Source organism: Taudactylus pleione, unplaced genomic scaffold, assembly GCF_031769625.1.
Source record: "Taudactylus pleione unplaced genomic scaffold, aTauple2 ptg000041l, whole genome shotgun sequence".
Taxonomy (NCBI): domain Eukaryota; kingdom Metazoa; phylum Chordata; class Amphibia; order Anura; family Myobatrachidae; genus Taudactylus; species Taudactylus pleione.
Window position 1 is genome coordinate 78,834,936 of NW_028284443.1, and position 15,407 is coordinate 78,850,342.

Here is a 15,407-nt window from a genome sequence, read left to right on the forward strand (position 1 = left end):
ATGACATGATTCGCTCCTTCCAGCCAGTGCCTCCAATCTTCAAACGCCCACTTGATGGCCAAAAGCTCACGATTCCCTACGTCATCATTCCTCTCGGCTGAGGCAAACTTCTGAGAGAAAAAAGTGCTGGGATGTAGTTTGCCATATTTAGGATCCCTCTGTAACAGAACAGCCCCCACGCCGATCTCTGAGGCATCTACTTCAACAACAAATGGGAGGTCTGGAACCGAACCGAAGCGGAGGTAAAGGCAGCTTTTAAGAAGTTGAAGGCTTGAAGAGCTTTGGCTGACCAGTTCGCCACATCAGCACCTTTCCTGGTAAGCTCCACAATAGGCGTGACTATGGATGAAAATGAATTAATAAACCTTCTATAATAATTGGCAAAGCCAAGGAAGCGTTGTATTGCTATTAGATTGGTAGGCTGAACCCAAACCAAGATGGCCTTGACTTTACTCAGGTCTATCGAAAATACTCGAGAGGAGGGAATGTATGCCAGGAATGATACCTCTTGGATTTGGAAGTCGCAGTTCTCCAGTTTCGCATACAAGTTGTTTTCAAGGAGTTTAAGTAGCACCAGTCTCACGTGCTTACGGTGTTCCTCCAGGGTGCTGGAATAAATCAGAATCTCGTCGCGGTTGACCACTGCAAATACCCTGAGATATTCCCTCAACACATCATTGATGAAGTCCTGGAAGACAGCTGGAGCGTTACAGGCCGAACGGCATCACTAGATATTCGTAGTGGTTGGAATGGGTGTTAAAGGCCATCTTCCACTCATCACCTTCTCTAATGTGAAAAAGGTTACATGCGCCTCTGAGATCTATCTTGGTGTAGATGGAGGCCCCCCAGAGCTGGTCAAACAAGACAGAGATCAGGGGCAATGGATAGGAATTCTTCACCGTAATGTTATTCAACCCTTGAAAATCAATGCACAGTCGGAGAGAGACGTCCTTTTTCTGCACAAAAAAAGAAGCCTGCTCCGACCGGCGGTTTGGAAGGCCAAAAGAAGCCTTCCTCCAAGGCATCCTAGATATATTCCTCCATAGCTTTGCTCTCAGGAAGGGACAGAGCATAGAGTCTGCCTTTGGGAAGCCTTGCGGCGAGGTGGTAGGGTATCCAGTCTCTTCTTGGAAAAGACTTTTGCCAAATCCTGGTAAGGAGCCGGAATTCTAGAAGCCGATTCAGATTGGACAGCAGCAGCCAGACGGACAGGAAGCGTGATGCAGGTAGAGGAACACGTATGACTCCATTGAAGAATTTCTCCAGTATGCCAATGAATGACAGAGTTGTGTCTTCTGAGCTAAGGAAGACCTAGAACCAATGGTTCCAGCGGACACAGGAGCAACAGGAACGTGATTTCCTCAGAATGCACAGATCCTATAGACAACCGGATGGGAGGTGTTTGAGAAACAACGGCAAGTCTGGATCATTCTTCACCTTTAACCCCAACCACTGAGAGGGGTTGTGTAAGAGGCTCGGATGCCATTCCCAAGGTGAAGGAGATGTCCATAAAATTCCCTGGTGCACCACTATCTAAGAATGCTGGGACGGAAACTAGATGATCTTTTCCTTGAATTATTGTGGAGATTAGAACTGAATTAGCGGGAGAGACAGATGCAAGGCCTAGATGTAGCTCTCCCGAGACACCTAGACCTTGCCTTTTCCCGATTTAACTGGACAAATCATGGCTGTATGCCATTTCCCTTCACAATATAAGTAGAGGCCTTGGGAGCGTTTTATACATTTCTCCTCGGCAGAGAGACGGTAGGCCCCCAACTGCATTGGTTCTCCTGGATCTGGAGGTGTTACCCAAACTGGAGACCAAGGAGCAGGTGTTGGAAGTTCCTTCTCCAGTCTTCGTTCCCGGAGGTGGCGATCTATACGAACTGCAAGGTTCATAAGGTAATCCAATGTCTCCGGAACAGCATGCTGGACAAGAATATCTTTTATCTGATACGAAAGACCAAGGCGGAATTGACTCATTCCACCCAGATTCATTCGCCCACTCGAGGAATTCAATGCAGTAGTCTTCTGCAGCTCTTTGATTCTGTGTCAAAGACCGAAGTTTTGACTTTGCTAATGCCGTTTTGTCCGGGTCATCATAGAGAAGGCTTAGGGTGGTGAAGAAGCATCCACCGTCTGGAGAGCACTGTGTGCAGGAGGTAGACCAAAGGCCCAGGTCTGAGGGTCACTCTGAAGCAGGGAGATAATAATGCCAACTTGTTGAGTCTCCGATCCCAATGATCCAGGCCGAAGCCTAAAGTATATTTACAACTTTCTCGAAAATTTAGAAAGTCCTTCCGATTGCCAGAAAAACGATCTGGCAGATTAAGTTTAGGCTCAAGAGGGCGAGCTGGAGCTGAAGTTGCTCGTGTTTCCTCAACCCAGAATGATAGCTCCTGAACTTTTTGAGTCAAGACCTGTATCTGGGCAGCAAGAATTAGAGCTGGATTCTGACCGGGATCCATGGTCACAATCCTGCAGCTCTACAAAAATGTTTAGGCCGGTGATAATGTAACGATTCCAGGAGGGAATCTACTCGGGTTTGTGTAGAGCGGAGGTTTGAGTAAGGAGGTTGGTGAGGGTACCCCTTTTTAATGGTATTCTGTTTGTTGCAGCCTTTGGACAGAAATATCAGCTGAGAGCAAGGTTGGAGTACTCATCTAATTGCGGCCGTAATTGCCTTGAGGGCTGGTGAGGTGTTGCAGCCTCTGGGCTGTGAATAAGATGTGGCCTTTGGCCATGTGGCAGCCTTGAGGGCTGAAGTGGTGTTGCAGCCTTGAGGGCTGATAAGTCTTTGGCAAGAAGCAGCCTCTGGGCTGAGTACAGGATGCGGCCTTGGGCCGTGCAACAGCCTTGAGGGCTGGTAAGTCTTTGGCAAGAAGCAGCCTCTGGGCTGAGTACAGGATGCTGCCTTGGGCCATGCAACAGCCTTGAGGGCTGGTAAGTCTTTGGCAAGAAGCAACTCTGGGTTGAGAGAAATGTGCAGAAATGCGGCTTGTGCCGCCAGGTTGACACAAAAGGCAGTACACTGGTTTGCGTGCATTTGGTGCAATGGTGCGGCTTGTGCCGCCGGGTTGACATAAGTAGGAGTACACTGGTTTGCGTGCACTTGGTGCAATGATGTGGCCTGTACCGCCGGGATGACACAAGCGGTAACTCGCTGGATTGCGTAAATGAGATGCTGAGGTGCGGCACAAGCGGCAAGAAGCTGGCCTGTCGACCGTGCCACCTAGATGGCACAAGCGGCAGGAGACTGGTATGCAGAGCGTGCTGCCTGGATGACACAAACAGAAGGAATCAAAACAAAGCAGACATGGACACTGGATACTCGACTGCTGACTCACAGCTGAGCCAGAAACACTTAGAACGCTATTACCGGCACCTGAGCAGCGTCCCAGCAAGGTAGAAGATGGAGGATACACCAATCTCGTCCCTGCAGAGATGGCAGCCAGATGGGAGGATCTACAAGCTGAAAGTGTGGTGTCTTCGTCTCCCAGAAACTGGCCTGAGAGAATCTCCATCAGCCAGGACGTGACTGTGGCTTGTGACAGCCACCAACTAAAGATAGAGGTAGTAACAAAGTGAAATTCTACCTTTTTATATGCTTTAGTGAATGGAAGAACAGCAACAAGCCATCCAAACCTACACAACAAGCCATGACATAGGGAGAGGAGGGGGAAATGTACCTTATTCCAGCGCAGTAGAGAATACTTTCTGTGTTGTGCAAGGTGCTGAAACCATTCGAAGTAGTCACCTGTGAAGTTAGTTCAGACACTGCCAGCTTAAATAAGGCGATTCTCCTAATTAGACGTTTGTTTTTTTTAAAAAACAGCTCAAGGAACAAAGCAAGTAGACTAAGGCCCTCATTCAGAGCCGCACGTTAACAACAGTACGCTCGTTGCGTTCCGATGTTGACTAACCGCGCATGCGTCGGGGTTACACCGCGCATGCGCGTACGGCAAATTGCGAGCTTTTTTTCTCTCGTTCCTAAAATAGCGTACAGGAAGTGACATGTCAAATGTGATTGACAGAACAGGGCGTTTTTGGGTGTTGACGGGGGTGGAGATGACAAAACGCAGGCGTGGCGAAGCGTTTTTGGGGCGTACATACATTAGCAGATGCGAACGTCAAATGTGTTCGGACCGTCTCAAACGTCACTGAAACATCCGCTTTCCCTTCAAAATGCTCGCACAGCTTAGGGTCAGGATTACTCGACCACATTGGCGATGGCCTTCTCCTCCGTCCCGGGACTCCACGATGGTGCTGCGATTAATCGTGGCTGGTCAGTAAAGTAATTAGTGTTGGATTGAAATCCGGCTTGGTATGTGTTTGGAAAGCAGTTTATTGGGATAGCACAAAAGCGTACGCAGGTGGAAATCAGAGCTGCTAATGTCATGATTACATAATCAATTAGCGTACATTTTTTTTTTTTTTTTTTGACTACAATTTGTTGGTTATGGCCTATTGTAAAAATAATGTCATCATCTTTTAATTAGCTCCCCTTTTTTTTGGTTTACTGTGGAATTTGCATCGCTATGTGTTTTTTTAAACGTTCCTTAAAGAGGCCTTTTTTTTAACATAAGAGGGTCAGTTTTTGCGTTTAAGGCCAGGATTAAATGTAACCCATTTGTACAATAATGTCACAATACAATGTCTGTTTTTTTTGTAAAATTTATTGTTTACACACAAACAAATTGGCATAATATTGTATTGCCTTTTTTTGTGGCCAAGATATTTGAACTAAAAAAAAAAAAAACATAACTACTAACATAATCGTAAATACAAAATTTAAAAACATTTCACAAGAAAGGAGAGGGAAGTTTTGACCAGAAAGGAATATGAGCCAAGCACAGAAGGAAAGTGGGAAAAGTCGCCATTGCTGTCACCGTTTTCTCGCCCGTTTGGATGGGTGAGGGTGGGCGCCAGACCGGGTCCGGGATGCCATCGGGCTGGCCTGTCCAGAGGCAGATGTTGTGGCCTCTGGACTAGGCACAGGGCTAGGCACATTTGGAGGATTGGCTGATGTTGTGCCAGAGGTGGAGGATCTGGATGTTCCGGCAGGAAGGGAGGTCGGCTCCACCATGTGCTGGCGAACGAGCTGCTCCAGGGCATCGGCGATGCGGATGTTGGCCCTGGTATTTTCCGCCAGGGCCTGAGCAATGGTCACGTTGGCCGCAGCATTTTGCTCCAGGGCCTCAGCCACCCGTATCAGACTGGCGTCCATCCTCTGCAGAATCTCCGTATGGCAATCCGATTTAAAATTGAGTTCTGTGAGGAGGCCCACTGCCTGCGAGGGGGCACGCCCTGGACTGGCTTCTGCAGGGTCCTCAGCCGGATGTACTGGTTCCTCCCCTGCAGAGTCAGCAGAAATTCTGCGGCCAAGGCTCCCCTCTGGAGCAGACTCATCCGCCTCTGTCTCTGTTAGGAAATTGGAGAAAAGACTCACATTAGAATCTACATATTGGCACAATAGCATTTCTGAGATGGTGACATCACAAGACTTACCTTGGCCAACATGAGGAGCCGCAAAGTCTGGCATGTCCGTATCCATGTTGGACACGCCAAACACCTCCACAGCCTGCACACACCCCTGTGCCATCTCTTCTAAGTCTGTCAACTCCAATGACACAGGGGTGGGACCCCCACCTGTCCCCCTTGCATGCCTAGCCCTGTCGGCAAGTTTTTGCTTTAGACGATATTTGAAGTCTGCCCATCTGTGGAATGAATTTGGAACCATTATCCTTTTTTTAACAATGGGGTTTGTTTATAGGATGGGAAAGTGTTTACTTACCGCCGTTTGACATCCCGGGCTAGACGGACATAATCACCCACCCTATTGACAGCAACGGCGACCTCCTCCCACATTCTCCACTTCTGGCTTTGGCTCATATTCCTGGCTGCCTGGGGCAGGATGTCAACGCACTTCTGGATCAAAACCTCCATCTCCTTGCTTGTGAAATGTGGCTGCCTTTTTTTTTTTGCAGCTTTGGCGGGTTGACTGGGGCCAGCAGTCTCTTCCATGTCATCCTCCTCACCTATTTGGGTAAATATGCAGATTTAGCCACTTCACAACTTGCACAATATTATGTTTTAAAATACTCATTGACACAAAATGCATGAAGGCCTTACCGCCGCAATTTTGACCATTGTTTCCCTGGTTTGAAGCCATGTCTCTGCTTCCAGCATGAAATCATCCAGAAATTCTATGTGATTTTGTGACGTATTTATACATGCGTCGTTAGATTGCGGCCGCATCATTGATTGTGCGTCCCTATGATTCATCCTTAATTTGTGCGGGAAAATAAACACTATTTATGGCTTGGTGTGTGTGGATTCGAGGTGGGGTTGTTGGAGTGTTGTCGCTGAAGTGGTTTGGATTTGGTTGGTTGGTTGCGTTTGGAGGAATTTGGAGAGTTGTTTTTTTGTTTGTTTTTGCTACATTTCTTTTGTTTTTCCGTTCGCATTTTTTTCATTTTTTCAACATCCTTTCCTGATTTGGTAAGTTTTGTGCATTCAAATTTGTGGCCAATTGTTGTATTCTTCTGTTTTGTGGTTAGTTAATTTGTTTAACACTCATTTCATATTTGTTAGTTTTTTTTTGTTTTCGGACCCAAAGAAGTTTTTTGAGGACATCTTATATATTCGAGTTGGGTAAGTCCATTTTTTGTCTTGCATTTGCGAATGAATTACCGCATTTTGGACTGTTGGTGTAGTGACTTGCATTTGCGAATAATTTACCGCATTTTGGACTGTTGGTGTAGTGACTTGCATTTGCGAATAATTTACCGCATTTTGGACTGTTGGTGTAGTGACTTGCATTTGCGAATAATTTACCGCATTTTGGACTGTTGGTGTAGTGACTTGCATTTGCAAATAATTTACCGCATTTTGGACTGTTGGTGTAGTGACTTGCATTTGCGAATAATTTACCGCATTTTGGACTGTTGGTGTAGTGACTTGCATTTGCGAATAATTTACCGCATTTTGGACTGTTGGTGTAGTGACTTGCATTTGCGAATAATTTACTGCATTTTGGACTGTTGGTGTAGTGACTTGCATTTGCGAATAATTTACCGCATTTTGGACGGCTTATTCATCATATAATCCAGTTTTGCTTTTCCCTTTTCCATTTTTTGGGTCCATTTGAACCCTATTTGACGTACGGTGTGCAATGTAGTTTTCAGCGATGGCCAAATGTGTTTTTCCGTTATTTTCTGTGTTGGCTTGCAACAATTTTTTACCTAAAAAAAAACCCTTTACATTTTTGACGTCTCATTGTTGCCTTTTTTACAGTTTATACATATCATGACAATACCCCGGCATGTAAGCAGCTATGGATGGTATCAGAAAGCTAAGTTTTTTTATCTTACTTTTGGGGTGGGTCAAAAGCCTTACATAGTGAACTTTGAATTTCAGATAGATCTGGGGCGAATTGTTCTGGCCCTGCTCCCGGAAGACGACCAACCTCAAACTCGTCCCAGGCGTAGGCATCGTAGGCATGCAAGGCCCCAGATATTTCGAACACGTGTCACCCTTTTTGGAATGCCCGATGATGAGGTTTTAAGACGCTACCGTCTACCTCCCAAAATCATCATAGACACTCTCTCATTAATAGAAAGTGATCTTGAGCGGCAAATTGACAGTCCAACAGCAATACCACCACTGACGCAATTTATGGCGGTGTTACATTTCTGTGCCTCAGGATCGTTTCAAACAACGGTCGGAATAGTGGCGGGCATCTCCCAATCCTCCTTTTCCCGGATCCTGAGGGCAGTGATGGAGGCACTTTTCAAGCACCTCCATCATTTTATTCAAATGCCTTTGGATATGGGTGCCCTTAGTGTGGCCAAGGCCAATTTTTACCAAATAGCTGGCTTCCCACACATCATAGGGGTTGTGGATGGTACTCACATACCACTTCAGCCTCCAGCACGGCTGGAGGCCATATTTAGAAACAGGAAACACTATCACTCCCTGAATGTAATGGTGGTATGTGATGCCTCCCTCCAGATCCTGTCCCTGAATGCTAAATTACCCGGAAGTGCTCATGACTCCTTCGTCATCCGGCAATTAGGGATATGGCAGAAATTAACCAACCTACAAGCTGGTGATGCGTGGCTTCTGGGTAAGTGGAGACCTTTAGTACATAACAATGTTAAGCTTGATACACAGTGTTCCTGATGTGGTCTATTTTTGTTCACAGGAGACAGTGGATACCCTTGCATGTCCTGGCTGCTCACTCCTTATTTGGCTCCCACACCAGGGCCACAAAGTGCGTATAATTCCGCACTTACAGCCACCAGGCAAGTGGTGGAGCGCTGTATCGGCCTTTTAAAAGGCCGATTCAGATGCCTCCACCGCTCTGGTGGCGAGCTCATGTATGTGCCGGATATGGTGTCTAAAATTGTGGTCCTGTGTGGGATATTTCACAACATTGCCATAAGGAGTGGTGTCCCAATGCAGCCAGAGGATGCCTTACCTGAGGATGGCCCCCCCGAGGTTGGTCGAAGGTCAGTATGTGGGGGGGCCATACGCGATGATGTGGTGGCCAGATTTTTTAGGTAAGTTTGTTCAAAACTCCAGTGTTTATACCTAATGTGTTTTTTTTTTTGGGCAAACATCTAATTAATTTTTTTTTTTCGCACCATCTTCTGTTTGTTCACATAATCTTTGGCACTCCAACGCTCACTACTTCCTGCTACCCTTACCAAACCTGGATCTGGTCCTTTTGGGCATATATTCTGGAACCCATATCGCAACGCCATGTTTGTGGAATCATGTTGGCATGGTCCTTCGTCAACCAGTTCTTGATTTTGTGTTTTTATTTATTTTTTTCTTGGTATGTGTTGTATTTGAATTTATCACTGTGTATTTTTTTGGGGAGTGACCACTTTGTTTGCTCTGTTATGTGGTGAATAAATGTTTGAAGAGTGAAATGGTCTTCCTTTTTTGGGACGTTAACAGCAAGTGTAACCAGGTTAACACAAGTTACATTTGACTAAGGGGTAAACCAGTACTGACGCCAGATGAGCAAAACTGAAATATGTTTTCAGCTTTCAAATCCACACCAAAAGGAAGCCTGGCCCAACCTTGGGATTTGTAAGATTGGCCTAAGCAGCTTGCGCACCAAGTAGGAACCTGGAAAATGTAGAAATCTGAAATTGACACTACACCCAAAAAGGGAGATTACATTGTTACTGTTATGTGTTTCTGGTGTCTGTTTGACATACAAAGACAAAACACAATCTAACTTTTACAAAAGGGAAATCCTTGCAGGAACTTATGTCAGGCTAAACTATCTTGGTTTTGGTTTTAAAAAATGATCCACAACGTATATTTGTCATTAAAATTTTATTGGGAAAATACAACCAAAAAAAAAAATCTAATGCCGAAGGAGGCCAGACAGTCGGTCGAGGGCCACCAGAAGGCCGATTACATGGTGGCGCATCTGCCCCACAACATCCGCCACCTCTTGGCGACGCCTCTGTTCCTCTGTGGGTGAGAAAAGTGTGTGGGTTAATACAACAATAGGGACTCCACAGAAAAACATTATTTAAAAAACAAATCACTCCTAAACCCAAAAACATAAATAAAAAGTGTGGGCTGGCAAAAATACAAGGCCTAGGTACAAATTCCCACAGGTATGATATGTGTATGCTTAAATCACCAGGAAGAGGTAAAGGCAAACCTTCACAATCAACAAAAGTCAAGCCACAAAAACACGAAGAAAGGCACGACACATGATTACATACAAACAGTTTGTGCTTTAAAAAAAAATAATAAAAAACATACCGGGAAACAAATCGGGAGCTCCGACAAAACCTCCATGATCCTCCTCGGAGGATCCGTCATTCCCCAAAGAATGGGGCGGAGTTATGCTGGACTCCGGGGAGGGGGTAATTGGAAGAGGGGTGGGTGGAGGAGAGGGGGAAGTGGGACGGAGGGGAAGGAGTCCCGACATTTCCGGGAGAGGGTCTGGGAAGGATGGGGAGGAGTGGGGAATAGGGGAAAGATTTGGGGTGGAGTGTTGGCTGGGGGTTGGGGAGAGTGGGCGGGAACGCCGACGTTGACGGCGGAGTCTTGGCTGTCCCCCTAAAATATGTCAAATAAATTGCGTTTAGTTTATGGACAAATCCGGCCAAACAAACAAACAAAAAAAAAAAAAAAAAAAAACAAATAGCAGTAGAATTAAAAATTCATAAAAAGAGGGAAAACATGCAGACGCAGATATGAGTACAAATAATAAATTGAACAGACAGGAAAACATGCAGACGCAGATATGAGTACAAATAATAAATTGAACAGACAGGAAAACATGCACACGCAGTTTGCCCCACAAACACAAACATTAAAACCACAATACATAACACTTACTTGCCAGGATCTGCATGCGAAAGCATGCCAGCAAGCGGGGCGTTCGCCGTTGCAGGTCGGACCACCTGCGCTCCAGCTGGCCGATGTTGCGGCGTGATCCAAAGGACCGCAGGCGGGACCGTACCTCCGCATACGCGGAGCGCTTCTGCCGGTTGGTCATGGTTTCTGGCTGGCTGGTGATCCGGCGATCCATGACCTCCGTAAGCACCAGCAGCTCACGCCTGGTGAATGCGGAGGCTCTCATGATGGCAATGGTGTTTTTCTTAAAAATCATTTTTGATAAAGTGTGTAAAAATTTTCTGATTGGCTAATGTATTTTGGAAATTAACAGGAGCAATTTTATTGGTTAGTGTATGAGTCATGTGTTCGACAGGGCCAGAAATCTCTGGAGAGTTAGGATAGGCTTGATGCAGTGACATGCGTAAGCAAATTTAAATAAAGAAATGAACCCAGGGAAATATGCGGGGATACACAGCAATAGTACAATTGTTTAATTGTGGTTCACATGTTTTTTAAACAATACAAGCGAATGTTTCATCCGTACGTATTCTGCGGGTAAACACAAACACAGACAAGAGTAAAGTTTCTTTCATTGTGTTGAAAAAAAACAAACAATTAAGCTAATTGATACATTGATTGGCATGATACGATTGATGGAGGTAGGCAGAATAAAGGAGCAGGTAATCGACATCTGACAAGGCCACTTCCTGTTTATACTTGTGCGTGCGTTCCTTTCAAGCCATTTCGGGGATGTACGCTCGCTATTTCGTACGCTCGTTAGTTAGAGGAGGGGTCGTCAGAGTTCTGGGAGGAATTTTAGATGCGAACGAAAATACGAGCGAGCCATTGAATTTAAATTTTTTTGTACGTACGCCTAACGTACGTGCGCCCGCTTGCGAGTGGGTCTGAATGAGGGCCTAAGTTCGTCAGACTTGTAGATCAAGTCCTTTATTCACTTCACCAGGATCCAAGGGTTAGCATCTTGAAATTGGATCACTGCATTTTGACAACTGTGCTTGATCCCAGGTTTAATTCATATGTCATGTCTTTCTTTCCAACTGACACAGATCTTAAGAGATCAAAGAGCTCCTGGTGAGCAAGTTGGCAACTCAAGTGGCACATGAGACGACAACGTCTCCTCTGCTGCTGCCAGGAAAAAACTGCATTTTCCCAAGAGACCTACTGGTGATGCAGATAAGTCAACAACATTTTGACATATGGTCAGGTCTAAAAGAACTGGCCAAAATTAGTGACACCTCTACCGTAACGCAATCTGATATGGTCATCAACCACAGAATGGGCGAGGACTATTTTAATGATCGTATACAAATAGACATGTCAGCCTGCCTCTTTGAATACTGGAAGACAAAAATCAATTTGGAGGCCCTTGTACAAACTGGTTTGCTTTACTTAAGCTGCCCACCCTCCAGTGTGTACCCAGAAAGCATTTTCAGAACAGCTAGGAACCTTATCAGCAATCCATACATCAGAGATTGATTGCAGCAATCGTGCAATTTGCAATCGATTGTGTATAAAAATCTTTCCCTTTTTCAATCGATTGTGTATAAAAATCTTTCCTTTTTTCAATCGATTGCTGATTGCAGAGATGCCACAATCGATTGCAAATGGCACAATCTCTGATGTATGGGGGCCTTAAGTTACATCAGTTTGTTCATTGATATCTGGAGGACAATTTACTTACTTGACAACATTTTAAAATTATTTATTACCAGTTATATGTAGCGCACACACACATTCCACAGCGCATTACAGAGAATATTTGGCCATTCACATCAGTCCCTGCCCCAGTGGAGCTTACAATCTATATTCCCCATCACATGCACAAATATACACACACACACACACGGGTTAATTTTGTTGGGAGTCAGTTACCCAACAAGTATCAGGCTTGTGTTTGTTTGTGGAACCGGAATCAGAGTAAAGTCTGGAGGAGTGTAGGTGAAACTGGCAGGCCTGAAAAGACCACCTGGCATGAGAGATAGATAGAGGCCCTCATTCAGACCTGGTCGCAAGCACCAATGTACTCGCAACCGGGTCGATAGTTAGCCCTGCACACGCGCAGTGGCCGCACTGCACGTGCGCAAGCGCTGGAGCGAGAGAGAAACTCACTCGCTCCGGAGCTCTCTACAAAAGGGTCAGCTGTCGATGTTGATCGACAGCTCGCCCCGTTTTGTAGGCGGGCCGGGGTGGTGGTTTCCAAAACGGAGGAACGCCTACTGTTTTGTGGACGGCTGCACTGATATCATCAGTGATGTCAGTGGGGAGTTTCCTGCTCTTTTAGAGCAGGAAGCTCCCTGGGGTTTGCGGCTGCTGAGACCCAACCTTAGGGTCTCGTCGCAGGCCCCGATGGTTGCGATGGTGTTCACCATCGCGACCATCAACCTGGTCAGTCGCTAAGCTGTGGGTGGTAACCCACAGCTTACCAAACGACCAGGAGGCCGCACTTCAAAAATGAAGTGGCCGCCCTCATTCAGAACGAGCGCAAGGTATTAACCAGGCTGGTACTGGGTTGTCGCTGTAGTCCAAGATCTGGCACACGCAGATGGAAGCAGAACCTGAATGCAGACCGAACACCGGAATGGATATTAGTGGATAATCAGGAATGGAACCAGGAATGGACTGGAATTACCTGTGTAGTCTGTGGATTGGTTAAACAGGTAAGGAGCAGAATCAGCTATTCAGGATGTACTGGAATGTGGAGCAGAACCAGCTATTCAGGATGTGCTGGAATGTGGAGCAGAACCAGCTATACAGGATGTGCTGGAGAACGCGGAGCAGAACCAACTATACAGGTTGTGCTGGGATGCAGAGCAGAACCAGCTTTTCAGGTTGTGCTGGGATGCGGAGCAGAATCAGGAACAAGCTGTAACTATTTGTGCTGCCAGGGAATGATGAGCTCAGGCTTGTAGCACAATCAGGAAACAGGTGCAGACAAATTACCTGTGCAGCCAGAGGAATAGTAGGCACAGGTCTGTAGAAGATGCAGGAATCTGTACAGCTATCAGGAACCAAACTGGATAGTCAGGTCACAGATGAATGCAATACTAAAACACAACTGGGAGTCCACAGGTTAATTGCACTGGCGTGGTTTCAGGATTCTCAGAGCCGTATTCAATTTGGGAGAAAAAAGTCTGTGCTGGACTTTTCGCTCCACATCGCTGATTTTCTGGGGATAAAGTATCGGGCGCGTGCCCGCTTTATCCGCGTATTCAATTTAAAAATAGCGAAAACGGGACCCGACTAATTTGGATCGTCGAAACGAAAACTGGAATTTTCTGGAAATATCCCCTAAAGATATCCAGACACGGGGGTTCAGTCTGGGTAGCCCCGTTTAGCCCCTGCAGAATGTGTTCTGCATTTTTAAATAGCCGCGGCAGGTGTTTTTTCCCGACATTGCAGAGGTGATGCAGAAGAGCACTTAGGTTTTTTGTTTCATTTTCAAAAGTGGTTCCATCAAATTTGGGGTACATGAAAATGGGTACTAGCATATTTTTAAGTCCCTCAACTAATTTTTTTAAATTCTGCAAAAATGCACCTGCCGCTACTCAGCGTAATGAAGAAAACACCTGCCGCATATAAGGGAACCCCTGTGGATTTAATTTGTCTATTTTAGAAGTGGTTTTTAGTTTTTTTGTTTTTTTTGGGGGGTGTCCCGATTTTTCCATTTTTTAACTTTTTTTTGCCCATTTCGTTTTAAGGGCAAAACGAAACGTTTTAAAGCCTGCACCCCTAAACCCCAAATCTGCACTTTTTTTTCACCTGCTAAAGGTAATTGAAAAATTATCCCTTTTTTCTTTTAAATGACTTTTTGCACCATCTACGAAAAAAAACGTGAATGTTCGGGAAATATGCCTGGGACCCCCCTAAAGAAGTCCAGACATGGGGAATCACTATGGGTACTGTTATAATGGTATTAAACCTCTGGTACAATCCTTCCTATACCTTCTAAAACCTGCCTATACCTTCTAAAATTGACGCTATTTCGTACGCAGTCATACAGTAAAATAAAAGCCTTCAGACCTTGAAAATGTGTTTCCAAAGCACAAAGTATATTATTCAACATAAAAACAGTAGGTTACACGCTGTGATCTAAAGCGCTGTGATTTAGCGCAAAGTCATAATACAGACCCAAGGCACAGTTATACATACGCACACGCACTGGGACCAGTTACCGACATCAATAAGAAACCTCCATCAACAGCATCAGCATGAAGACTCCAGATTGGAGTCTGTAAGCACATTTATACCCTTACAGGGATAAGCAATACAATAGAAAAGTTTGGCATGGTCTCATTGCTTCCCAGTGCGGGTACATCTGTTACAGGATATTTAACAGGTTGATTCAAATGGACACAGGTCAGCCTCCGACAGCCTATTGTCTCCTCTATTCCCCCTGCATGCAACTGCTAACATTACAAAGTACATTTTGGTGTTTTAACTCTCTACAGTCCATAAGTTGAGAATGCATGTTGCGATCTTCTCACCAATGACACCGGAAAGCTGTTGAGACAGAATAGATCAGTACGCTACCAAACATGGATGGCTTATCATGTGCTAAACCTTAGATATCAAATGATCTTTATTTCACAACATTAATAATCACTTGAGTAAACCTTGAATATTACACTTTAATATTAGGGAACCTTTCATGTAATTTGTGTAAGTGTAAAGTTGCTAATATACGTGGTGCGTTTATTTGTAGAGTGAAACAGCGCAACTGTGCCGTAATGTGCGGTGTTTATGCATGTGAGTCCATTTATGATGGATTTAATATATATATATATATATATATATATATATATATGCATGCACATATATACAGTCAGGTCCATAAATATTGGGACATTGACAGAATCTTCAGATTTTGGCCTCTATTCACCACCACAATGGTTTTGAAATGAAACAAACAAGATGTGCTTTAACTGCAGACTTTCAGATTTAATTTGAGGGTAATTACATCCAAATCGGGTGAACGGTGTAGGAATTACAACAGTTTCAATATGTGCCTC